The sequence below is a fragment of the Amblyomma maculatum genome, chromosome 2, assembly GCF_055883805.1.
Source record: "Amblyomma maculatum isolate TAMU_Amacu chromosome 2, ASM5588380v1, whole genome shotgun sequence".
In the NCBI taxonomy this organism is placed as follows: Eukaryota; Metazoa; Arthropoda; class Arachnida; order Ixodida; family Ixodidae; genus Amblyomma; species Amblyomma maculatum.
In genome coordinates, this window is record NC_139345.1 from 182538717 (window position 1) to 182565933 (window position 27217).

Below are 27217 nucleotides of genomic sequence, written 5' to 3' on the forward strand. Positions count from 1 at the left end.
GGTGTTGTTGCTATAGCAGTATTGCTTCACGCAGCGTACCGAATTCAATCATGGGCATAATCATCCACATTTCCTTTTGATTGCTTCAAACAGCGGCGTCTGTTAGCAGCAAACAAATGCCAACGTAATCGACGCACGCACGTCATGTGCGACAGGTTCGGCGACTATCGTCACCTTCATATCCAGTTAGCGATTGCTGTATGTGCATTGATTCTTTAACAAATACTTAGCGGACTTGACGGACCGGCAGCAAGCATTTCGCCACCGACGCCTTTTTGCAGGGTCAAAAAAAAAAAGCACAAGACGAGCGCATCAAAATACGCCTAAGGATATATCAGTGTCTGGTGGAACCATGTCGTGAAAGCGTTAGCGTTTTTTTTTTTATTGTTTTTGCCTTCAACTGTTCAAAAAAACACAAGCTACTCCGAGTCGGGTAAAGTATTGAAGATATGTAGTCGTCGGCTGGTGCGCGCAAGGTCAAACATTAAACACCGGTTGGTGCCCGACTCTACGAAGCGCGCCTGATATAGCCTGCGAAATTAGGGCTTGATTGAACTATATCGTGATATCAATGGTATTCGTCTGCTCTATTTAAGTATTACTCTCTTTACCAGTTGAAAATCGAAACACTCTACGAGTTGCTTGGAAAATTTGGAAGAAGTCGTCGACTGATGCGCCAGAGATCAAAGAGTAAATGCCAGTCTGTTTTCGATTGCACGATTCACGCGCAGGCGCGTCTCAAGTGAAATGAGTGCTGGATGGAACCAGGTCATGACATCGATATTCTTTTGTTATTTTTCTGAGCGTAGCCCTTATGCGCCTGTTCGGCTATGCAGCCGCGTGGCCGTTGTTCACGTTGCCAGTGTAACCGAGCTAAAGAGAGCCACAAGTCACGACGTATTCACGAGCCACAGAAAAACAGAAAAAACTTAGGATCACAAGCGAGCTGCGCAGAGCTCGTAGCCATTCTCTTCCGAGAAATTTTCTTTGCCTCGTGAGAAAATAAAGGAGCTTTTGTGACTGCACATGCAACATACATACATACGTACATACATACATACATACATACATACATACATACATACATACATACATACATACATACATACATACATACATACATACATACATACATACATACATACATACATACATACATACATACATACATACATACATACATACATACATACATACATACATACATACATACATACATACATACATACATACATACATACATACATACATACATACATACATACATACATACATACATACATACATACATACATACATACATACATACATACATACATACATACATACATACATACATACATACATACTACTGTAGTGAACTCTGCGAAGATATTATGAAGACGAGGATGAACTAGGCGAGGATATCACAAAGACGAGGAGAAGAACGACGAAGTGCCGCTGCGCTGCTCGAGCTCGCTTGTGGAGGCCAAGACTGGCTGTGCTCTTTTGTGGTTCTCTGTGCAACTTGTAAAGGGCTATTATCCCTGTTAAAGGACAGTAAACACCCCCTTTCACTTGGTGGAGGTCAGGATTTCCTGCCGTCCTGGAGCTTCGAAGCCGCACACTCCCGACAACAGCCATGACCGATGCTACCACTCCTAGTCCAACCGCCTCCTCGTCCCCCGTCTTCTGCGCTGGAGCTTTGCGCCAACGGGACCCTCCTATTTTCAGCGGAACCGGCGACCACGACGTGGAAGATTGGCTGTCATCATATGAGCGGGTCAGTACGCACAGCAAATGAGGCGACGGTCTCAAACGTGATATTCTACCTAACGGACGTTGCCAACCTGTGGTTCCGCAACCACGAGGCCGATATCTCCTTGTGGTCTGCTTTCAAGACCACTTTTTCCGATATCTTCGGCAGGCCTGCAGTGCGCAAGCTGCATGCGCGCTGAGCAACGCTTGCGCGCCCGTGCACAGCTACCCGGCGAAAGTCTTACGAGTTATATTGAAGATGTTGTAGACCTGTGCAAGCGCGTGGACGCTTCAATGACAGAACATGCCAAGATTGGTCATATTTTACAAGGAATCGACGATGACGCGTGCCAGATGCTTCTAGCCAGAAACCCAGCAACCGTGGTCGACGTCATCAATGCATGCCAAAACTTTGAGGAATTACGCAAGCGCCGTCAAATCACTCGTTCTTCGCTCTCACACTAGGAGCCTCTTGCAGCTTTAACAGCTGACGCAGAACAGTCTCCCTTGATGCAACAAATCAAGCAGTTAATTCGAGAAGTTGCCCGTCAACTGTCCCTCGTTCCCCATCGTCCTGACGCTTCCTCTCCTTTGGCGCCAAAGTTGCAGCAAGTCATCCGCGAACAAGTCGCAAAAGCACTTCCCACGCTTCCTGAAGCTCCTGCCGTCGCTCCCTTGACATACGTCGGAGCACCACTACAATATAGCCAACCATCTGTCCCAGCCCCTTTGACCTACGCGGCAGTGGCTGCGCGGCCTCCGCCTGAGCCGTTACCACCCGTGCAGCCTGTCCTACGCCATGCACAGCTTCCTCAAACGGCTCCGCTTCATCCTGCGACTCCGCGCTATTACAACCCGTGGCGCACTTCTGACAATCGCCCAAATTGTTACTACTGTGGTTGCCCTGGACACGTGGTGCCGTCGCCGCACGGCTGCGCGTCCCGAGCCTGCGTCTTCGGAGTACTCCCCACCGCTGCTTCGTTCTGCTCCGTCTTCGCCTGCATACGCCGCCGAACAGCGTTCGTACACGACCCATCGTTCTCCTTCTCCACGTCGCAGGTAATTGTCACCAATGCGCCGGCGACCACTCCCTGCTGATGAGGGAAACTAAATTCCGCGGTTCGTGAGGCGAGAACTGCGTGCTCTGCAAAAAGCTCAAGGCTTCATATTTTGCCCACGAACGTTATAGTAATCTCTATCGATGGTCTGTCTGTACATGCGCTGGTCGATACCGGTGCTGCAGTGTCTGTAATTCATGAGCGACTTTGCCGACGATTACGAAAAGTTACAACGCCATTTAACGGTTTGTCGCTCCGCACTACCAGCGAGGAGAGGATTGCACCTTTAGCAGCATGTACAGCACGTGTCGTCATTGAAGGTCTTTTATACAGTGTCGAGTTCGTAGTTTTGTCGTCTTGTTCTCACGATGTGATCCTTGGATGGGACTTCTTGTCTAAAAATAACGCCGTGATCGATTGCGCCCGAGCCGAAGTGGAATTTTCTGCACTGTGCGACGTACTGCACGACGACAACCGTTCAGTGTGTCCTCAAAAGCTCACCATCGCTGAAGATGTCGACGTGGCTCCAGAAGCTTGTGCCCTTGTGCCTCTTTCGTGTCCTGCCGTGTCAACCGTTAAGGTTCTATTTACACCGTCTGCATCCTTCATCCACCGCAAGCACCTGCCGCTGCCGCCTGCTGTTCTCGATGTTCACGGTGGCTTCACGAAGCTACTCATCTACAATCCGTCTCCGCGCCCGATTTCTTTACTACGTGGGGAATCTCCCGGTTCTATTGAACCAGCCCACCTTCTCTCTTACCTGGATGCCTCCGAGACCAACCGTGGTAACTCCATCGATGCTCTGCAGTGCGATCCGACGCCTGACGCGTTGCCAGACGACTTCTTCCGAACCGGCATCGATGACGCCCTTTCTTCCACCTACCGGACGCAGCTTGTGGCCCTTTTACAGACGTTTCGCTCCGCGTTCGACGCCGCCCACACACCTCTCGGCCGCACTTCCACAGTCGCGCATCACATTCAGACCGGCTCTAACATGCCTTTTCGACAGCGCCCCTATCGTGTGTCAGCGACAGAGCGTCGCGTGATCAATGAGCAAGTTGAGGACATGCTAAAACGTGGTGTGATCCGTCCATCTCAAAGCCCCTGGTCTTCACCAGTGGTGCTAGTAAAGAAGAAAGATGGCTCAGTTCGTTTTTGTGTTGATTACCGGCGTCTGAACAAAATTACCCACAAGAACAATTACCCCCTACCGCGTATAGACGACGCTCTTGATTGCTTCCAAGGTGCCGAGTACGTTTCGTCTCTTGATTTACGTTCCGGTTACTGGCAAGTACCAATGGCCGCCTGTGATCCATACTGATGCGAGTGGCGTTGGCCTCGGAGCGGTATTGGCTCAACGGAAAAATGGCTTTCAAGAATACGTCGTCGCGTACGCGAGTCGCGTCCTCTCCAAAGTTGAATGCAACTACATGGACGCCGACGCTCTGTCTCGTTCTCCCCTATCCATCGCACCAGTTTGCTCCTCGGCGGCTGATCCCGTCCTCTCGTCTCTAACAATCGCTGATATACCTGTGGAGCAGCGAAAAGACCCGTGGCTCGCATCTCTTATCGACATCGTGTCCACTCCTCCAAGCGCTGCGCCTTCTCGGACTTTACGTCGTCAAGCACCACACTTTGCCCTACGAGACGACCTTCTCTACCGCCGCAATTATATGCCTGATGGTCGACGGTGGCTTCTCGTCATTCCCCGCCATTTACAAGAAATTTGCGCCTCTTTCCATGCCGACCCTCAGTGTACCCATCCTGGTGTAGTCAAGACGTTTCAGAGAATTTCTCAACGCTACTATTGGCGCGGCATGTACGGCTATATTCGCAAATACGTCCGCTCCTGCATCGCCTGTCAGCGCCGCTAGTCACCCACACCTCGTGCTTCTGGCCCCTTACAACCACTTCCATGCCCGGCCCGCCCTTTTGACCGCGTTGGCGTTGACCTTTACGGGCCACTTCCCTGCACGGTCTCTGGGAACCGGTGGATTATCGTCGGCATCGACCACCTCACCCGGTATGCCGAGACCGCCGCTTTACCCGCCGCTACTGCCTGTGAAGTTGCCCTGTTCTTGCTACATCATTTTGTTCTTCGCCACGGCGCGCCACGAGAGCTGCTGAGTGACCGAGGACGCGTCTTCCTTTCCAACGTCGTTGAAGCTCTACTGGCCGAATGTCGCATCATACATCGGACCACAATAGCCTACCACCCTCAAACTAACGGGCTGACTTGAGTGCTTCAATCGTACGCTTGTAAATATTCTCACAATGTACGTTGCCGCTGATCAGACCAACTGGGACGCTGTTCTTCCTTTCGTGACGTACGCATACAATACCGCTACGCAGTCAACCACTGGATTTAGCCCTTTCTTCCTGCTTTATGGGCATGAGGCATCGTCCACGATGGACACTATTTTACCATATCGTCCTGACTCCTCCGAGTGGACTCTCCTTTCAGACGTTGCCAAACATGCGGAAGAATGCCGCCAGTTAGCCCGCAGTTTAACATCGGAATCGCAAGGCCGCCAAAAGTATCGTCACGACAAAGATCAGACGCCACACGTTTTCCCTACAGGATCCCTTGTTTGGCTCTGGGTTCCTGGCACCCCACCGGGATTGTCCTCAAAATTTCGAACCGAGTACCACGGCCCCTACCGCATTGTCCGCCAAACCTCCCCTGTGAATTACATCGTGGAGCCACTCACTCCCTCTTCGGACATGCGTCATCGCGGCCGCGAAACTGTGCACGTGAGCCGCCTCAAAACATACTACGATCCGCTCCTCTTGCCCTCACCATAAGTCGCCAGGATGGCTCCTCTTCGCTCCGGGGGAAATTGTAGTGAACTCTGCGAAGATATTATGAAGACGAGGATGAACTAGGCGAGGATATCACAAAGACGAGGAGAAGAACGACGAAGTGCCGCTGCGCTGCTCGAGCTCGCTTGTGGAGGCCTAGACTGGCTGTGCTCTTGTGTGGTTCTCTGTGCAACTTGGAGAGGGCTATTATCCCTGTTAAAGGACAGTAAACACCCCCTTTCAATACATACTACATACATGCATGCATGCATGCATGCATGCATACATACATACATACATACATACATACATACATACATACATACATACATACATACATACATACATACATACATACATACATACATACATACATACATACATACATACATACATACATACATACATACATACATACATACATACATACATACATACATACATACATACATACATACATATCTCAATTCTTTTTGACTAAATATATCGCAGAAAAAGCAAATTTTGCATTAGGATGTTATCGTCCTTAGACTTTTTGTATTTCTGTCTTCAACAGTTCAAATTAAGGCGCCTCCCAATTGAAGTGTCATATGTTCTACTGTGCATTGTATTCTTTGTGTTATCAGTTCATCGCTGTTTAAAATTCTTTGTTTTATTGTTTTCAAACTACATGACATCTGATGCAAACGACCTCTCCTGCTTGGGCATTTATTATACCTGCAGTATTTCTTAAATAAATAAAAATAGTGACCAGTTCGGCGCTATCGCACATGGATATCGAGGCTTAGCTAAGGGTACTTACCGCTGTTGACATGACCTGTTGGTTCGCATGTTGGCGTAAACTCGCCTAGGAATGCTGTCAATACTTGTTCATTTGCATTTTGGTTTAAACTGATTTAACAGTGCTGTCACGACCCGATGGGTGGCATGTAGCGAGATGGCATATATCGCGAACTGGACCCAATCACGTTCGTCGCCTAGAATGCAGTGGTACAACATGATCGTGATGGTCATGGCCAGGATCACACTACACTACGGGGTGATGTGCGCTTTCTCAAGACATAACACATGCGGAAGAAGTTGCCACCGCGTTAGCCGCCGCAGACCAGAACTCGCAAGTCACCGTCACCGACTCGAGAGAGGCCTGCAGAAATATTAAACAGGGGTACATTTCTCTCTTTGCGCACCGCATCCTTCAAAACAGTGACTACCTCGGGGCCCCCGCGTCTCGAACGATTGTATGGGCTCCAGCTCACATGGGCCTCGAAGGCGATGAACCGGGCAACGCATTCGGACCCTTTTGATGCGGATCTCGAACCCAATCCGGACGATCACTTTTCAAGAAATTACTGAATTATTCCAATTCGGTCATGCAATTTATCCCAAGCCTTGTAAGGGACTTACAAAGGTGGAGGAGCGCACACTCCTCCATCTTTACACCAAAACGCTGTTGTGCCCGGCAGTTTTAAAACACTGATCCTGCATGTACAAAAAAAACGCCCGCACTGTACGGAGAAGTCTTCAGACATCTTCCACATGGTATGGGCATGTCAGTCAATCCCGAGCCGCGCACCCATACCCAACCCCACCCGGGAGGACTGGGAGGCAGCCCTGCTCGGCTGCTCCGACCTGGCGAGGCAGAAGGCCCTGGTCCACCGAGCCCGAGCCGCGGCGGTCGCCAATGGGCTCCTGTGATGAGGAGCCCACCTAGGGATTGCGAGATGTTGCCCCGGCTTCCTCAAGCTTCCTCCCTGAAATAAAGTTTTTCACACGCACAAATACATATGACTGGAACCACTTTCTTTCTTCAATTGTCAAAATTTCTGAATCTGCATCGTTTCGATCTGCTGTTACAGTTTTTATTGTCTAATATAGTTTTAGTGACTCTATATTTTTGATCACCTATTCCAATTGCAATGCATATTTTGGTAGCTTATTATCTTCTTATTTATTTATTTATTTATTTATTTATTTATTTATTTATTTATTTATTTATTTATTTATTTATTTATTTATTTATTGCGCTGAGTTTGCCACACGGCATAAAAGGTATGCCGTGTGGAGTGCAGCCATGTGCAAGAAGTCACACAAACCGCGTGCATAAATGTTGTTTGTTGTCCATAAGTGGAAATGAGAGTCACTACTCGGTGAAAGTCCAGCTTTTTGTAGAATGGTGTTGCGCATATGGGAAGTTCCTGGGCATGTCCATATTAGATGCCGGACAGTGGTGTCGTTATTCTCTTCTTGCTTTGTATTGCCGCGAAACCTGCAAAACAGTATTTGTTGTTTTTTAACAGCCGCCGGCATACAGGCTTATCACTCTGATTCTGGACCGCGTATCAGTTCTGTAATCTTTGTTTGTTACTGCTCGATGTCGCGAGTCACACCTTTATCAGTTTTGTCGTAGCGCAAGACGCACCGAGATCTGTCTGGAAGGTTCCGGCCACTCGGGTGTCTTTCCACAATGTTCCAGCCTGTGCTGATAGCTGTTTGCGACGTTATCTAGATTGTTCTGTGCAGCCTTTAAATTGAGCGCTGCCGAGTGTGACGGGCATTCTTTGTTCGACGATCGACGAGCACGTTTGTTTCTATCGCCGCCGCCGAGTTGCTTAGTTCTTTTGCGGGCGCAAGTCAGCCCAAATAAAGAGTTCCTTTAGTGCAATTATCGACCCCTTCATTTGTGTCGTTGACCTCGTCACCACTACGTGACAGTATTGTCAGTATTTTATGTATTACCCACTCCTCTCTGCAATGCTTTGCCCTGAGGGTACAATAAATAAAAAAATAAATAAATAAATAATAGCTTATATACAATGAGCAGGCTCCGTCCTCGCCGTCGTCGTCATCATCATCATCATCAGCCGGTCTACACCCACTGCAGTTGCACCCACTTTACCCCTGCGAACTTCTCACCTTCATGCGCCCACCTAATTACCTTCTGCCTCCCCCTGCTACGCTTTCCTTCCCTTGGAATTCAAAGGAATCGCTTCCGCCAGGAACTGATTCATATTTAAGCGAATCTGGCATGCGCGCAATGGAATTGGGAGCAGGAGGACATTTACTGCAAGCGTCTTCAGACGCAGCAGCAGACCCATTATTACAGCTTTTTGTAACCGGCTCACACAGTTTCGGCTTTTGTTGAATTGTTAAAAGTGGTTATAAAAAAATATAACAGAATAATATCGTGGATATCATGTGCTTGTTTCAACATTCCCCTTAAGGCGTACCTCTTGCGCGTCATGGAATCGTCAGCAGATTGGAATTTACTGTTCGATTTCTTTAGGAGCAGACGAGAACATTTTTCGCTTCTTTTTTAAACCATTCGAGGTATTTCGACTTTCAACCATGAAAGAAAAATTCAAATAAATAGCAGACGAATGCCATCGATATCAGAGTTTGGTTCCATCAGCCACTCATTTCGCTTGAGGCGATCCTGGCGCGCGCTTCGGGAAGTTGGGAACAAACCGGTATTTACTGTTCTATCTCTGGCGAATCATCTAACGATTCTTTCCAAATTTGTTTTCAACAGAATCGACCGTCGGAGCGGTTATACTTTCAACGGTTAAAGATAGTAATACTAGAAAATAGCAGACGAATACCATTCATATCACGACTTGGTTACGTCCAGAACTAATTTCGCTCGAGCGTACCTATCGTGCGCGTCGTGCAATCGGGAACAAACGCATTTACTGTCCGATCTCTGGCGCATCAGGCGACGAAGTTTTCAAATTTTTCTCAAACGACTCGCGAAGTCGTTCGGCACCCCACTGGGAATTATTAATACTAAGCAATATCAGACGAATATCATGGATGTCACGATATGGTTCCCTCAAGCACTCATTTCGCATGGGCCGTACCAGGCAGAAGTGTCGTGCAGACGGGAACAAACTGAAATTTACTGTTCGTTCTCCCGCGCACCAGCCGACGACTATTTTCAAACTTTATAACCGTCTAGGAGCGGTTTGTACTTCTTTGGACGGTTATCAAAAAAGAAAATGGAAGAAAATTGTCAAAGGTATCACGACCTGTTTCAATCAGGAAGTGATATCTCTTTATTAACGTGCTTGAAGCGTGAGTCTTCAAATCGCGAAAAAAAAAAGGCTTTCAGTTTATGGCCCTGTATAAAGGCGCTGGCGGCGAAATGCTTGACGCCTGTCGGTTAAGTCCTTATTGGCCCAGCACCCGCGAACTGGATGTGAGGGTGACGATAGTGACCGCCGCTGCTCACGCAAGACCTACGTAGCGTCGACTCCGTTAGCATTTGTTCCCTGGTACCAAGCCCCGCTATTTTAAGGAACCAAAGAACATTTGGACGATTATGCGCGTGATTGAATTCGGAACATTGCGTGAAGCACACTGGTAGCGCCAGCGTCTGCTTTAAATCTGTTGGCGAATAACTACTATACTTACGGAAGACAAGCAGAGATGACAGGTCTCTTCATGAATCTTCTACCTCGAGAAAACAAAGCCTTCCCACGCCACTGTACGTGAGCTATACGTCAGCGCCAACCAGTTCATTGACCGCTGAATAGAACAATGAGCGGAACAATTAAGTACCAAGGTCATCACCTATCTACTGCAGTGGCGCTGCTGGCAGCGATGCTTGCTTTGAGTCTGCTGACGAGAGAAGCAATCAGTGCATCGATGGCCGAAAACACAAGCTTCCCAGCAGTCCTTGAGAAAAGGGCTACCATCATTCTCGTCTCATTCAGTAACAGATGGAACGAACACCACAGAGCATTTGCTCGACAGCTAAACCAAGCAAGAACAGCATGGGCTTTACAAAACCGGGGATTGGGCCCTTACATTCCGACGAACACACTCAAGGGGCGAAGGATTGTAGTAATTGAGGCCGATTCTACTTTAGATATGAAAAGTGTGCGGCCGATTTTATCTGCCAGTAGACTTCATGCCTGCCACATGGTGTGGTTATTTCTTCGCTCAGAGAAGAAGCCACTGCTCCGTCCAGTAAGCGGATTACCCTATATTGGCCCTCTTCAGAAGACTGCTTTCTTGAACATGCGAGGTGAATATACTAGGGCACTCTTTATACCTCAGATGTCTGAAAAAAAGTTTAAGCCCCCGTATAATGAAATTCCAGCAAGCTTGGAGTTGGAACATCCAGATATAGAGAAGCTGTCCGGTCAGTCTTTAACCGTGGCGTGCATGAATGCTGAATACACCAAGGCCCTTAATAGCAACTGCCAGTCTGAAGACTTCCTTAGAATGGCGACTCTTTTTAGCCTCAGAAACGTTTCAATTATAGCTCGCGGCTTCGCAGATGTCAATGAGATATTTCGACAAATCAATCGGCGCAATGTTGATGCTGCGTTCATCGCCGCTAATTTGGAGGAGGGCTTCCTACCTTACATTGATTATCTTGATGTGCAGATCAGCCACGAGACGTTTTATGCTCGCGCCAATGTGACCCGTGTCGAGTCGCTTGTGGAAGCGATGGGAGGATCTTGGCAGCTGTTCTCAGCGGTTACCGGGCTCTTGGTACTCGCATCTTTGGTTTTGGCACGCACTGGAAATCAAGAGCCGCCATTATTGGGCGCCATCAACGACAGATTGATGAGTCTTTTGGCGCCGCTGCTTTCCACTAGTGCGCCCGAGCCAGAAAGCGAAAGATACACCCTGCTTTGGCGACTACTCTATGGTACTTGGATCATTGCCGTCCTTCCACTCGCGGTGTACGTGCGTAGTGAGCTGACCTCGAGCGTGACCATCAAACGCCCCGTAAACCGCTTAGACACACTTCAGGAACTGGAAGTCTACTTGGACGAAGGCAAGGTTGCACCTTGTGTTGTAACAGATTCGGTCATGCAATATATGCTGCTTGAAAGCGAGAGCTATCCCAGAGAAACACAGTTAATGCGCAAGCTACGTGCATCTTACGCGCACCATAGTAAAAAGAGAAGCACGCTGATTGTGAAGACGGTTGAGGGCTGCCTCCAGTGCGCCCTGAGGGACGACCGTGTATGTTACTTGGTCCGCTTCGATCCATGCTATGTGCGCAATACATTCCCAGACATTTTAGAATTCAGCGAGTATTACAGTATCATGCTGAGCGGTTATCCTGTGCCGAGAAGGCTGAAACTCTCAAAGACGCTTAGAAGGTTCTTTCGTGCCGTCCAAGAAGGGAAGTTGATATCATGGAATGCAACGGTATGCCGGAACAAAGAGCTCGACGCCGAAGTTGACTATGATCTCCACGTTTTCTTTCTGGAGTACGCCGCCATACTTTCGGCTAGTGTCGCTGTACTGTTGGCGGAGATTTTCGCATTTTGTTATTCGCAGAGAAAATGAAATGCGGTCGCCCTAAACTTTTGGATGTAACTGTCATGTTGAAGTAACTGAATGAAGTTAGCAATATGCATGGCGATAACCAACAATACGTCTACGCATCGCCGTAATTTGCAGAAAGGCCTTTTGTGAAGCGAGCTTCATGATCTACAGGAATTTTATAAGCAACACACAATGACGGACGTTCGCCGTCTGCTGATGAAATTGGTTTTAACTTATGCATTCTTCACTAGCGATGTCGTATTTCATAAGCTGCCGTTTTTAATTTAACTTTCTCAGATGTCTCCATGACGACAAGCATAAGGCGATACAAGTGAGTGGCCAGTCGAAGAAATCACAACTTAACGGGACCCGCCGTCGGCGATAACCATTGCCCCTCGCCTCACGCATCAGGCTGCTAACCGCTGCTTTATTAACCCACAGCTGAGACGTGGTCACTAATGAACCGGTTGGCCGGTCTCCTCCCACGGATGCTTGAGAATCGCGACGTAGTCACCCAGCAACAGTGACACTGACCAGCGCCAGAGTACCAGTATGATTTGAAGTGGAAAATGGAAGCTTATGGAATACTGCCACAGCTGCTCACCGTGGTAACAAACAAAAAGGAGCTGTAAGACTGCAGCTCAATTATTATCTTCTTACCTAATGTATGGTACGTATAGATCGAGGTACCCCGCCAGCCTTTAGACGCCCTTCACCTGGGCGGAATCTTCTAAGTACATTGACGCAAGGAGAACTCGTGGCATCATTGAAATCACAAGGTTCGTCGGCTGTCACCGATATCGGCGTGTTAATTGACACGATTAGGCCTGTGTAGGGCTGGGTCAGCCTGAACCGTGGAGTGGCAGACAAAAGAACTTGCGAGGCATGCAACAGATACCGACGTACCGGCAAATCATCTAAATGGGTTTATCTAACGAGGTCAAGAAAAAGTGTCCGCTATGCGTTTCATTATCGGAGATGGTATTGTGAACTATAGTCCCTATTGCGAAGGGCGTGAACGTTCTCCCGGTAAACCATTTTTCTCTGGCTATGTCGTCAGCTCTACAGAAACAGTAAGCGGGAAGGGTAGGTGACAGTGACCACATATCAGAAGTAAAGGAAGCTATCACATACCTTGTTCCTGGCACCCAACTTCTGTAGACGTCGTTACCACGTATCATGGACTGTAGCAATTCATCTACTGGCTACTTTGACTCACCTCCGCAAAATGGCTCTCTCCAAATTGGGACATCTCTGCGTGCTGTATACGGACTTCACCGGCGACCGTCCAATTTGCACCATCATACCACCCTTTCCGAAAATCAACGTTGGTATTCCAGGCTGCAGCAAAAACCAGACCCGAATGTGCACTTTGCATCATTCCGTGGCCTTCTTGCTGAAGAAGATCCTGGGAGGCAGGCTTCTGGATCATATGGATGGCTCCATCCACCGGGCAGGCATCCGCAGCCTGTCATTCCTTCTCCTGGAGCCTCCAAGCTCTGCCGTCGAACTTTTCCGGCCATCTTCACGCCAGTGGAGATGACGGACACCTACTCGACTACTGGACTCCTCTGCTTAGGCAATCGTCCCCTTCTAGTCGCCACCTTGTACGGCTTGGTCAGCCCTCCAAATCCTTCAGCGGTCCTGCGTGAAGCAGGTACTCGTGGCCCTGCTGCAGCGTATACCTTTCTCGTTATCAAGGCCTCGCACAGGTTCTTCTCGCTACGCTGGCTACCCTCATAACGCGAAGTTGGCGGGAACGAGGAGGCCAGCAGGTTTGCTAAGGCCCGGCAACTGTGCCCAAAAAGTCAACAGCTGCCACTGGTATGATTTATCGAGGCTCACCCTGTAACGGTCCGTCACCTCGATCAGTACACCCTGCTGCTAGATCGCATTCGCGTTTCGGTTCCGAAGCCTTCCAGTAAGGATCCCCACCTACCCCCATCCCGCACAAGCAGTCCTTGCTACTGCAGATTCACACTGCCTGCTCTTGGACGGCCTTCTACGGGTAGCGCCTCGATGGCCCCTCTCCTTGCCTTCTACTTCTAATACGGAGCAAATGAGACAGCGGCGCATGTGTTGGGCTCTAATCCTGGTCCGATCTACGGATACTGGTGAGCGGATAGCGCGTCTACTCGTGCTACCGGGCACCTCGGACAACGTCTTCTTCATAGCCGTTATAAAATAGCTATACTGGGCTGAGTTCGGCTTTGGAAGTCGTCGGCGGCCTCCCCCCTCTCGTAAGCACAAGAAAAAAGAGAACGCTATGCGTACAGACACGTTAGGAACGGTTTGTTGATCTGTTTCTTTTTTTAGCGGTGTCTAGGATGTGAGGTACGACCCTATAGCCGCAAGGGTTGCTGTAGAGTTTTATGACAATTTTATTGGTTATTCGACTCCTTTACCATCAACACGAGTTGTCTCGCCTATATAGTGACGTATGTGGTTTAAACGGGCCGCACAACCTAGTATTTATATATGACTGTTTCCTCTTTTTTATTTTCGGTTTTTTAAAAATTCAAGAAAAGGCGTGTTAATGCAATCCCGACCAGGCCTGCGATAGCCATGCTAGAGCAGGCATTCCCTCATTAATTATTTTATTTTCAGGGGGACTACAAAACTAGAAAATGAAGCCATTCCTGTCTGCGCAGAAGCTCAAAGGCTTACCAAGTCATTAACTAACAGTCTACTGGTAGATATATATAGATGAGGTCCTGCAGAGTTGTTTTTCTGACTGTCTTTCGACGGCCATGGAACTTGAGGTTTGATTCGTGTTAATTTTTAACGCAGATTTTTTCTAATTTATCCTGCCGAAATTTAATGTTATGAGGGTTCTGTGCTCTTGCGAACAGCGGCGACAAATCGATCGAGAATAACTGCTATATTGCATTCCGGCGCTTGACAATGGACGCATGCCACCGAAGAAACCCTGTGCAAGGGTGCTTAGAGCTCTTTGGTTATGTCACTTGGCGGCGTTGTGGTGAATCACCAGGTTTTTCAATGATATCGGCGAAGGTTAGTATTTTACCTGTGCTGCCCCAAAGTTGGTTAACAGTGACGTATACTTTGCGTCTAGCTGATGGCAGGGACAATAAACCTTATGCTCTCGTGGTTTCACAGTGCTCTTTCTGCGGAGGTCGGTCGAGTGTCTCCTAATCTTTTAACGGAGATTCTGTGTCCAATAAACTCTCGTATTTCAATCAACAAGAGGAAATATTTAAGATGCCGTAAATTGTCAGCAGGATGGCGGAGCGGCTGAAGCTGGTTATCTGCGGATTCGGTTTTCCGGAGGAAGAGGTACCTGGTTTCGCTTTTCCGGAGGAAGAGGCAAGCTCCCTGCTTTCGCGTTGACTGATTTCCGAGTCGACGCTGCGGCGCCTGGGATCAACTGACCAACATAGGTTGGAAGCGAAGCAGAAAAGGACCGTCAGATGGAGCAGAGTGCAAGGGGGAGAACACAAGTGCTGCGTAGCAGACGTTAACTTATAAAGCCTAAAGATGCACACTACACAATTTATCTTGCGGTTTGTTATCATCACTTTGCAGATTGCTAAAGCCGAACCCCGCGCTGTATGTTTGGGGTGGTGCCGGCAGTGTTTGCCCGCAATAAAAATACTCTCAGACTGAAAACTTTCATGGGCCTGTTTGTTATTTCCTGCACTTGGTATGCGGTGAAAGTTCTGCGCTATGTCATTGTGTAGTGCCTCCTTTTATCTCGTTCATTTCACCGTGGTGAGAATATATTTTCATTTAAGCGCTAAGTGCGTCACTTTTCGGGTCGTTGCGATGCCTATCTTATGTTTCAGCTCTTGATCAAAGTACAAAATACTCAATTTTCAGATTACAGATTTGCTGTGTCAGCATTAGCATGCGAATTAAGAGAAGTTAGATAGAGACTTTTTTTTTTTTTGGAGGGTGGGGATACTGGTAGGGATTTAGTCACATTCCCAAGTTTCCCATACAAAAATCATGTTAAACGTCATTTTTCTGGACTATAATATCAAGAACTTCTTTCCTCAAGTGTCCGTGTCTCTTGCATGTGCAGTCGTGCTTGTACTCTTCACGGCAAGCCTGAAAAGCTTCTCTACGTTGCATTCCCACCGTATAGGTACTTCGTTTAGTAATTTTATAGCTGACTGACCCACTCTTTATTTGCCGAAGTTATATCAATATTGACGACGCAGATCTCTCTTCTTTGTTTTCACCATGGCTGCAGCTGAACCTGGTGAGGAATGGTATACCCCGTTAAACGTTAAAATGTATATTACAAGCGAGACTGAGTACCAAAATTCAAGGCTAACTTTGTTTTTTATAACCGATTGCCTTCAGCATCCAGTGGCTGTCAAAAAAGAGGTACAATTAGTGGAAGGGTGGGCAACCATGTAGGTGAATGGTCTGTCATACCCGGACTGTCTGTTACATCCATGTCTCTTATTTATGTATACATACGGCAGCCCCTTTATGGCGCTATTGCAGGAGTCCATGGGATAAGCAAATCTGTTGTAAACGTCATAGAAAAACAAATAAACCACAAAATTTCAATTCATACAAAATAAGGCAGAGGACAAAAATATAACTAAGAATAACAGCAACACTGGGATAAAGTACGAAAACATGAATGCAGCAGTACACTGTAACACAAAATACATAAAATCAGGTGAAATTAGTTTTTAATAGGAAATCGTTTAATGACAGGGCCCTAATTGTTCCAGGGATTAAATTCCAGTACTCAATAGGGCATGGAAAAAGAACTATTTAAGATTATCAGATCTAGCGAAGTAAGGCTTAATGTTAAGGGTATGATAACTCTTACTTGAGCGGGGAATATTTGAGGGAATATATACGGAATGTGAGACACGATAAAAAAAATTGAAAATGCAATGCAGAAATTTCAAGACTCAGTGCGATGGCATACAGATAAAGGGTTTGGTTCATAGAAGACCAGACACGAGATGGTGAAAAATGTTGATCATAGTGAAGATATATGAACCTGATAGATTTTCATTCTCTCAACGAGGTTAATGTCATAATGCTTATGAGGGTTCCAGACAGGCGAAGCAGAATCTAGGATTGGACGAATTGAAAATTTATGCATTAATAAAAGCCTCTTTTGGAGAAAGGTGAAATGGCACCTCAAATACCAAATCTTACCAATTGCGTTACTCCAAATGAAATTAATGTCTTTCGACCATGATATTTTACTGGTAAATAATAACGCCAAGATACCTATACTCCGAAACCCCGTGCAAGGATAGGTCATTGAATATGTAATTTAAAAATGAAGGAAACGCACTACTAGAAAATGACATTATGACAGCTTTTGCCGAATTTATTTTCATTTGCAAAGTGTGACAATAGGTACAGAAGCTGACAAATGAGGAATTTGGTTCCAGATGATCTTCTAGTGTGTTAATCACGCGATATAAAACACAGTCATCCGCATAAAGGCATATGTGTGAAGTGACGTTATGAGGCGGTGTCACTAATGTATAGTAAAAATAATAAAAGACCAAAAACCAACCACTGAGGTACACCAGGCTACACGTCAACAGAAAAAGAGTTAATTAAATTATAAGATACGAACTGTGACCGGTGCGAAAGAAAATTTGCAATCCAACTAACCAAGTGGGGGTTTTTCAAGATCATGTTAAGCTTCATTGAGAGACTAGAATGCAGTACAGTATCAAAAGCGCTTGAAAAATCTATAACTATGGCGTCGACCTGGATGCCGATATCAAGGGCGTAGACAATGTCGTGTGAAAACCCAACTGACTGTGTTAAGGTGCTAAAAAATTTCCTAAAACCACGCTGAAAGTTAGGAAGCATGTTGTTAGGTTCCAAGAATTTCATTATATGTTCGTGAACTATGTGCTCCAGCATCTTACACTAATACGATGTTAATGAAATATGTCTATAATTATATAAGAACTGTTACTTGTCACTAGATTTGAATAATGAATGCACTCTCAACAGCTTCCATGAGTATGGAACAATGCCAGTGTTGAGCAACTTTTTAAATATGACGGTTAGATATCGAGCAGATTACAAGGGATAACGAACGAGTAAAGAATTGACATACCTTCGGGACCGGTCAATTTTCTGTGTGTCTAACAGCAGTATTAGATTAAGTACACCATGCCCATTAATAATGATATCAGTAATCGGGACGGCAACATTAGGAGACTCAAATGATGGAACATGGTGGCTGTCAGATGCAAACACAAAATAGAAGTCGACATTAAAAGCGTCAGCTATTATTAACTGATCGTTATTTGTTTCATCACTTAAAATTATAGACGATGATGCAGACCCCGTTGGCAAGACAGCACCAAAATTTGCGAGGATTATTTTTCGAATATTTTCTAACTAGACATTAAAAACGACATTTGGCCGATTTGGTTCTTACTCGAAGTTCTTCCTTTGCCCTGCTAAACTTGCTGACACTTTCTTTAGCCAATAAACGCTTCATGCGCCTGAGGCGTCCAACGCGGCGTGATGCGTGTGATCACGAATCATCCAAGGTACTTCGAAGTTTTTTCTTTGTTTTTATCCGAACAAAAAGTTACCTGTAGTTGCTGACAAGAGTTTCAAAGTAGCTGACTAATTCGTTGATGTCACCCACGTGACTAAGCATTCGAAATGTTTCAAAAGAAGCAGCAAGAAGATCGGTCATAGCAACATCATCTGCACGAGTGAAATCAGGAAACGTGGTGAAAGTCGACGGCGGCGCAATAAGCAGGATAGTTGGAAGAAACAATCACTGCCTTGTGGTCCGAAATTCTATAAACAATATCGCATTCAAAACCGCACTAATAAGTGTTTGAACCCATGAAAACCAAGTCAAGCAGTGAGTCACCTCTTGTTCCTTCGTTAACAATTTGCTTTAGATCGAAAAATAATGAAATGTTCAGCGATTCTCGACGGATGGATGCACCTCGACGAGAAAACGTAAATTTTGGCCAATGGATACCTGAAACGCTGAAATCACCCATTAGACAGTTTGAATGGTTGTCTGTTCAAATAATCATTAAGAGTGTGCAATAAGGTGGTCGATAAAGAATGCCGACTACAATTCACTATTTATTAACACAAAATTTGCACCAGACATATTCAGTTTCTCATGGGGCCTTCCTAATAGAGTATTCTTAATGTCAGATATACAGAGAAGAGTGACGCCTACGCCTTTGCAATGCTGTCGATCCGCTCGTATTGCAACGTAGCCTGAGGGATTGAATTCTGAATCATGGATGCCATTGTGAAGCCGCTTTTCCGTGATGCCTACAGCGTGTGGGGAGTGCGAAGAAACAGGGACAAGAAGTCAAGAAAACTTTTTTTTATAATACTTCTAGCGTTAATATTCAGTAGCTTTCCAAGCTTATATGTTTAGGAAGTCAAACAGAAGATGCAGTGGACTGTCGGGTTGTGCGTTTTGGAGGAGTGCCTGTGGTCCTGCTTAAGTGGATCCGTATCAGCGTTCCATACGTACCAAGATTTATCGATGAGAATATAGTTAAAGCAAACCTTCACCTCAGAGCCATTGCTTCCAAAAGATTTGTTTTTTCGGAGTGCACGAACTTTAAACGAGAAGTCTTCAATTACATGGCATTCAGTGTCTTTAAATTTGTGTACGTGGTTTAGTATGGTTATTTTCTCGTAGTCCAAAATTATCAGAATAACGGGACGCGGATGGTCCTGGCGTATCGTACCAAACACTATAGATTCTTAGACACTGGATCGTCAAATTCTTTGTAATGACATTTGACACCTTGTCCAATAAGTCCTCCCCATCATTGTTTGGGACATCGGGGATGCCATCATATTAAGTGATTGCGACGCGATTTATTTTCCAGGTCATCATTTTTCTTAGTTAGCAGTGTCAAAGCAACGGTTAAGGAATCAAGTTGAACACATAAGTATCGCACTTTTCTGGATTCAAGTGCAGTGACACGACAATTAAAACTTTCGAAATGCTCGTCGACAGATTTCTGGAATGACTTCATGTCGGCTATGTCACGGACTAATTGCTTCTGCCCTTCTAGTAGTTCAGATAGTATTTTGGCAATCCCAGCGTTATTAGCATCAACAACCGCAGTGCCTGCTTGTGACGGGAAACAGCGGCCGCCGAGGATCCCGTAAGGCTACTCGAACCCATTCAAATTTTGGGGGAAGGATTATGACCAGAATGTTTCCTTGGATGGCCAGGGTGAAATTCCACGTCATCACTCAATAGAAGGCGACTCAAGCAATACATCATTTGTGATGAACAAGAAACATCATGTGGGCACAGGAACAGCAGTAGAAACCTATCGTCGGATCAATACAGGGCGTACCATTGCGCTAACATACCTGCACGAAAAAGAATATTCGGGCGAGTATCTTAGCTGTACTGCTGTCTCCTAGCCCACTGAAGAATGACGTTTGGATCAACAAATTTATATCCTAGGCACATGACGTAGTAGGAGCGCGTAAGCCACTCAACAGTCAACACCGGCTGATCCAGCCAGGCGCCGCGTTGGCAAAGTCTGGAGCAAGGTGATCAGAGGCGTGCAGGGGGCCAACAGATACGATGACGAACGGGCCAGGGCTATCGCGCAGGGTGATAGGGCAGTTCAGACACGCATTGTCCGTGCACACCTTGTAAGCAGGGACCAGCTGAGCACGAGGAAATGCTGCAGCCAAAGTAGCAGCACAGCACGAAGCGGGAACAGCCAGGCAACCGCGAAGCTGCACAAGGAAGAATATTCAGGTGAGCATCTTGGCGATGCTGCTGTCTCCTAGCCCAATACGAGACAGCAGATGATGGAGACCGATCGAAGTGGTCGGATGTGCTTACACACGCCTAAGTACGTTTATGTAAGGAGAACATTGGTTTTTTTCTTTTTTACACAGTTACTCTAGGTTCAATAGAAAACTGGCCCTTAAAATTGAAGGAATGCTGGCTTACAGGATCAAGCCAAAAACAAAAGGGCAGAGCGCGAATATTTATTGCGGATAAGATGGAGACCAGGGCTGGTAAAGGGAAATGGCAATAACGCTGAATTTTCTGGAAATCTTTTTCGATGACAGTAATGTATTCTTTGAGAGAGAAAAATATCGAGAATGCCGGCCGCGAACGAGGGTTTTCTGTTACTGTATCTTCCTGTGGTATAGCTCAGCTATCGACATGGGAACCTTTTAGAATGCAATAACATTGCGATGTTCCGTGAAGATAGACGTGGATGAGGTGCGGCACTTTATGTAAAGAGTGTAGTGTGGTAATCTTCATCGATATAACCACTGACATGCGTCGCGTGCTGCCGCTCTCAAGGACGAAGAAGTTGTTCGCTGCCTTGCTCTTTCGCCACGCCTGACGCTTCGCTGCGAGTCTCCCCTGAGCGGCTGGAATCATCTGGGTTCACCGAATAAACACACCCCTACAATTGGTGGAGGTGCTGGGTACGTTCCCGTCCACCCTGGAACTAAGAAGCCGCACGTTACCCTCTGCTTCCAGCATGCCGGACGACACTGCCACGACATCGTCGCCCCTCCCAACCACCGTGCTGTGTTCTGGAGCTCTACGGCAGCGTGATCCGTGCTTCTTCAGTGGCACAGCCGACCAGGACGTCGACGATTGGTTGGCGGCATATGAGCGCGTCAGTAGCTACAACAGATGGGACGACGCTATCAAGCTAAGCAATGTAATCTTTTATCTGACTGACGTGGCGAACCTCTGGTTTCGCAACCATGAGGCAGACCTGCCATCTTGGTCTGCATTTAAAAAGAATTTTGCAGAAGTGTTCGGCCGCCCTGCAGTTCGCAAGCTCCGGGCAGAACAACGCTTGCGTGAGCGCACTCAGCAAGTCGATGAGTCGTTCACTAGTTATATAGAGGACATCGTGGACCTATGCAAGCGTGTCGATCCGCTAATGACTGAAGCGGATAAGATCGAGAACATCATGAAAGGCATCTCTGACGACGCGTGCCAAATGCTCTGGGTAAAAAATCCTGCCACGGTGAGTGACGTGATCAAGCTTTGCCAGAGCTACGACGTGCTTCGTAAGAAGCGCGCTTCTACCCGGCGGTCCGGTGTTAGAGACGACGCCATCTCTACACTTGCGCTGGGCGGTTCTACCCCATCAGAGGACAGCCCTTTACTTCAGCAAATCAAAGCCTTCGTTCGAGAAGAGGTCGCCCGCCAGCTATCGCTGGTCCCTCAGTTACAGGATAGTGGCCGCCTTGTTCCTGACATGGCTCCGTCTTTGGCCCCTACTATACGGCGTGCCGTTCAAGATCACATCGCTGACGTCCTTCCTCCCAGCTCCATGCTCCCGCCCAGCCCTGTGCTGCCGCCCAGCCCCGTGCCAGCGCAAGTAACGGCACCACTGACTTACGCCCAAGTTGCGGCCAGGCCGCTCATGCCATCAGCATCTCTTTCCTACCAGGCCGCTCCTTCCAACCTTCCTTCGCCTTTGCCTGGGTCTGCATTCCATGTCCCTATTCCAAGGGTACGCCAACGCCCTACGAACCCTTGGCGTACCGCGGACAACCGACCAATCTGCTACTCTTGCGGGCTGCCGGGCCATGTCGCACGCCTTTGCCGCCAACGCCTTCCACCTTCTCGACCTGAACTATGGAACTACTCCTACAATACAGACCAGCCCTCGCCGAGAAATCCGCCCAGTTCCGAATTTGTATCTCGTGACAATCAAACGTACACAACTCGCCGATCACCTTCCCCTCGTCGCCGTTCCCCGTCCCCACTCCGACGTTCTACCGGCACCGTTGAGGGAAACTAACAGTCGCAGTTCCCGGGGCAAGAACTGCGCTTGGTTCGAACTCTTCAAGTCCTCGGTGTTCTCCCACTAACGTAATTCAAGTGTTTGTCGACGGCGTCGCAGTACTCGCTCTAGTCGACACGGGCGCTGCCGTATCAGTCATCAGTGAAGCTCTTTGCCGTCGTCTTCGTAAGGTGACCACCGCACTTTCCGACTTTTCGCTTCGCACCGCCTCATCACAGCGCATTCATCCCTCAGCGGCGTGCACGGCCCGTGTTCTCATCGAAGACGTCTTATACACCATCGAGTTTATTGTACTGTCTCGCTGCTCACACGACATCATCCTGGGCTACGATTTCCTTTCCACTCATCATGCCGTTATTGACTGCGCCCGCGCGGAAGTTTCCTTTTTACCTCTTTGTGATACCGTCTTGTGTGACGTCCCTACCCGGCCTGCAAAACTCCTCGTCGCCAGTGACACAGACATTCCTCCATTTTCTGCTGCCCTCGTTCCACTCTCCTGTGAAAGCGTTATTAGTTCGACTGTCTTCTTCACACCTTCCGACGCCGCTTCACGCCATCCCTGCCTCCTGCTTCCATTTGCGGTCCTCAAGTTCGAAGATGGCCTTAGTGCAATGTACGTCTCAAATCCATTTTCGTGCCCGTCCGTCCTGCTACGCGGCGAGTGTCTCGGTCGTATTGAAGAACTTGATCCCGCGCTTGTAAATACTCTTCCTGCAACGCCTACTTCATTAGACGTTAATGTGCTCAGCTCTTGCGATACAGCGACCGCTTCGACACCACCCGATGTTCTTCAACAAGCTATTGACGCAGATCTCCCAACCGCACAACGCGATCAACTCGCTGCTCTTCTACAGAACTTCACTTCTGCCTTCGACCTTCCTCACACTGCTCTGGGTCGCACGTCTGTCGTTACGCACGCAATCGACACTGGTACAAACGCACCTTTACGACAGCGTCCTTATCGCGTGTCGGCCTCTGAGCGCCAAGTCATTGCTGACAACGTGGACGACATGCTTCGCCGGGGCGTCATACAGCCATCTAACAGTCCATGGGCTTCTCCGGTTGTTTTGGTCACCAAGAAAGATGGTTCCATCCGGTTTTGCGTCGATTACCGTAGGCTTAACAAAATCACGCGCAAAGATGTCTATCCTTTGCCGCGAATCGACGACGCCTTGGACTGTTTACAGGGAGCCGAGTATTTCTCCTCTTTGGATTTGCGCTCCGGCTACTGGCAGGTACCGATGGCTGATAATGACCGCTCGAAAACTGCCTTTATAACACCGGATGGATTATACGAGTTCAACGTTATGCCCTTTGGCCTCTGCAATGCCCCGGCTACTTTCGAGCGCCTGATGGACACTGTTCTTCGTGGACTCAAGTGGCAGACCTGTCTTTGTTATCTGGACGACATCGTAGTTTTTTCTGCCGACTTTTCTTCTCACCTTCTCCGCCTAAAGGATGTCCTCACGTGTCTCGCCGGCGCTGGGCTTCAGTTGAATTTGAAGAAGTGCCACTTTGCCGCTCGAAAACTCACAATTTTAGGCCACGTAGTTTCTAAGGACGGCATTCTTCCCGACCCCACCAAACTTCGCGCAGTTGCAGAGTTCCCGAAGCCAACCTCCCTGAAGCAGCTTCGGAGCTTTATCGGCCTCTGCTCCTACTTTCGACGTTTCATCTTGAACTTCGCCTCTATCATCGCTCCTCTGACCCGGCTCCTTGCCGGCAGCTCCGACCTTTCCGCCTGGACTCCAGCCTGCGATAAAACCTTCGACACTTTACGCCGCCTTTTGGTTTCGCCGCCCATTCTACGCCACTTTGATCCGGCTGCGCCTACGGAGATCCACACTGATGCCAGCGGTATTGGGCTTGGTGCCGTCCTTACCCAACGTAAGCCTGGTTACAGCGAGTATGTTGTGGCATACGCCAGCCGAACATTGACAAAGGCAGAATCTAATTATTCAGTCACAGAAAGGGAATGTTTGGCCATTATTTGGGCTATCGGAAAATTTCGTCCTTATGTGTATGGTCGACCGTTTTACGTTGTGACCGATCACCACGCTTTGTGCTGGCTTGCCTCTCTGAAAGACCCATCCGGTCGCCTTGCTCGCTGGGCTCTTCGTCTCCAGGAGTTTGACATTCATGTCATTTATCGATCAGGCCTGAAGCATACGGACGCGGATGCTCTTTCCCGCTCGCCATTGCCTAGAGATAATTCGTCTGACCACGTCTGTGCCTACGATTTGTCGACTCTTACAACTATCGACATGGCTACCGAGCAGCGGAATGACCCCTGGATCAATGCACTTTTGAATTTTCTCTCAAGTCCTACTCCCGGTCATTCATCCAAAGCGCTCGTCCGCCAAGCCCACCACTTCTCCATTCGTGACGGTCTTCTCTATCGCCGCAATTATTTGCTTGATGGACGGAAGTGGCTTCTAGTCATCCCGCGTCATCTCCGCGCCGACATTTGTGCTGCGTACCATGGTGACCCACAATGTGCTCACGGTGGCGTATTGAAAACCTACACGCGCCTACGTCTGCGATTTTACTGGCGTGGAATGTACCGCTTCGTAAGACATTTCGTGCGCGCTTGCGAATCTTGTCAACGCCGAAAAACTCCTCAGAAGTCCTCTGTTTCGTTGCAGCCGTTACCCTGCCCTGCTCGTCCGTTTGACCGCGTTGGCATAGATCTCTATGGCCCTCTTCCGACTACTCCTGCTGGAAACCGGTGGATTATTGTGGCAGTAGACCATCTGACTCGCTACACTGAAACATCACCGTTACCCTCTGCCTCTGCAAGAGACGTTGCTTTGTTCATTCTCAACAACTTGATTCTTCGCCACGGGACTCCGAAGGAACTGCTCAGTGACCGCGGACGCGTTTTCTTGTGCGACGCTCTCGAGGCCCTACTGAAAGAATGTCGCATCATTCATCGCACCGCTACTTCTTACCACCCTCAGACGAATGGCCTGACAGAACGCTTCAACCGTACTCTGAGTGACATGCTGGCCATGTACGTCAACGACGCTCATTCCAACTGGGACCACGTTCTTCCCTTCGTAACCTACGCGTACAACACTGCGATACAGACCACCACTGGATTCTCTCCCTTTTTTCTTCTTTACGGGCGCGAGCCAACCTGCACAATGGACGCGCTTTTTCCCTACCGCCCTGATGTTTCTGAATCGACGCCACTCTCGGACGCCGCCCAGTATGCAGAAGAATGCCGTCAGCTCGCTCGTTCACTCACAAAGGAAAATCAGTGGCAACAGAAACACCATCGTGACACTGGTGAGGCGCCTTCATATGCGCCCAACTCCCTGGTGTGGCTCTGGGTTCCTGCCACAACCGCCGGCCTGTCAAAGAAGCTTCTTGCTCGGTATCACGGTCCATACCGAGTCCTTCAAAAAACATCTCCTGTGAACTACGTAGTTGAGCCCGTTATGCCATCTGCGGACTTGCGTCGCCGTGGACGCGAAATAGTTCATGTGGACCGAATCAAGCCCTACTACGATCCGTCTGTCCTTTCGGCACCATGAGTCGCCAGGATGGCTCCTTCTCTGCCCGGGGGGAAACTGTAGTGTGGTAATCTTCATCGATATAACCACTGACATGCGTCGCGTGCTGCCGCTCTCAAGGACGAAGAAGTTGTTCGCTGCCTTGCTCTTTCGCCACGCCTGACGCTTCGCTGCGAGTCTCCCCTGAGCGGCTGGAATCATCTGGGTTCACCGAATAAACACACCCCTACAAGAGGAATCTGGTTTTCTATTATGAATTCCTTTTTACATTAGTATAAATGGGACATGTGAAGCTATTTTTATTGTCACTGACAATGTTTTTGTTCTATTACTATGTCACCCTGGTCAGAGTATTAAATTCATTTGCTTCTGTCGAGTCTGTTTTGGAATTCGCCGCTGTTAAAAATGAAATGCAATCATATTTGGTGACCTATATAGACCTCCGCGTAGGTAGCAACGTTAAGACAAATCTAATTAAAGTAATATCATTTTTTGGCTGTGAAAATATCATTAATAAGCCCACTAGACTCACTGAACACTCTCAAGCATTAAATGATGTATGCTTCTCAAGGGGGGGGGGGGGGGGGGGGGGGGGCACGTTCCCTGAAAAGTTACAGTCGTTTTTTAAAGGTGGCAAACAAGGCATAATTACAGGCCCACATTCGTACTGCTGCTTTTTTCTAAAACGGTAAAGCGCGTTATTTATAAAACATTTTATCAGTTCGTACGGAAATACAATATCTAATCATCACTTTGGATATCAGTGTGAGAAAGAGGCTGAATCTGCACTTCTGTAAGTAAAAGATGACAGTCTTGACAGCTTTTAACAAGGCTTCTTATAGCGGGCTTTTTTTCCCCAATTCTATCAAATAAACACCAAATCTTGCTTCAAAAGTTGGACACATTTGGCACCCGTGGCTTGGCTCTAAAATTCATAGAGACCAATCTTGAACGTAGAACGCAGTTCACGGGCGTCTAGAATTCCAGTCAAGTTTAGGGCGACCTGAGATTTGGAGTCCCACAAGAATCAATTTGG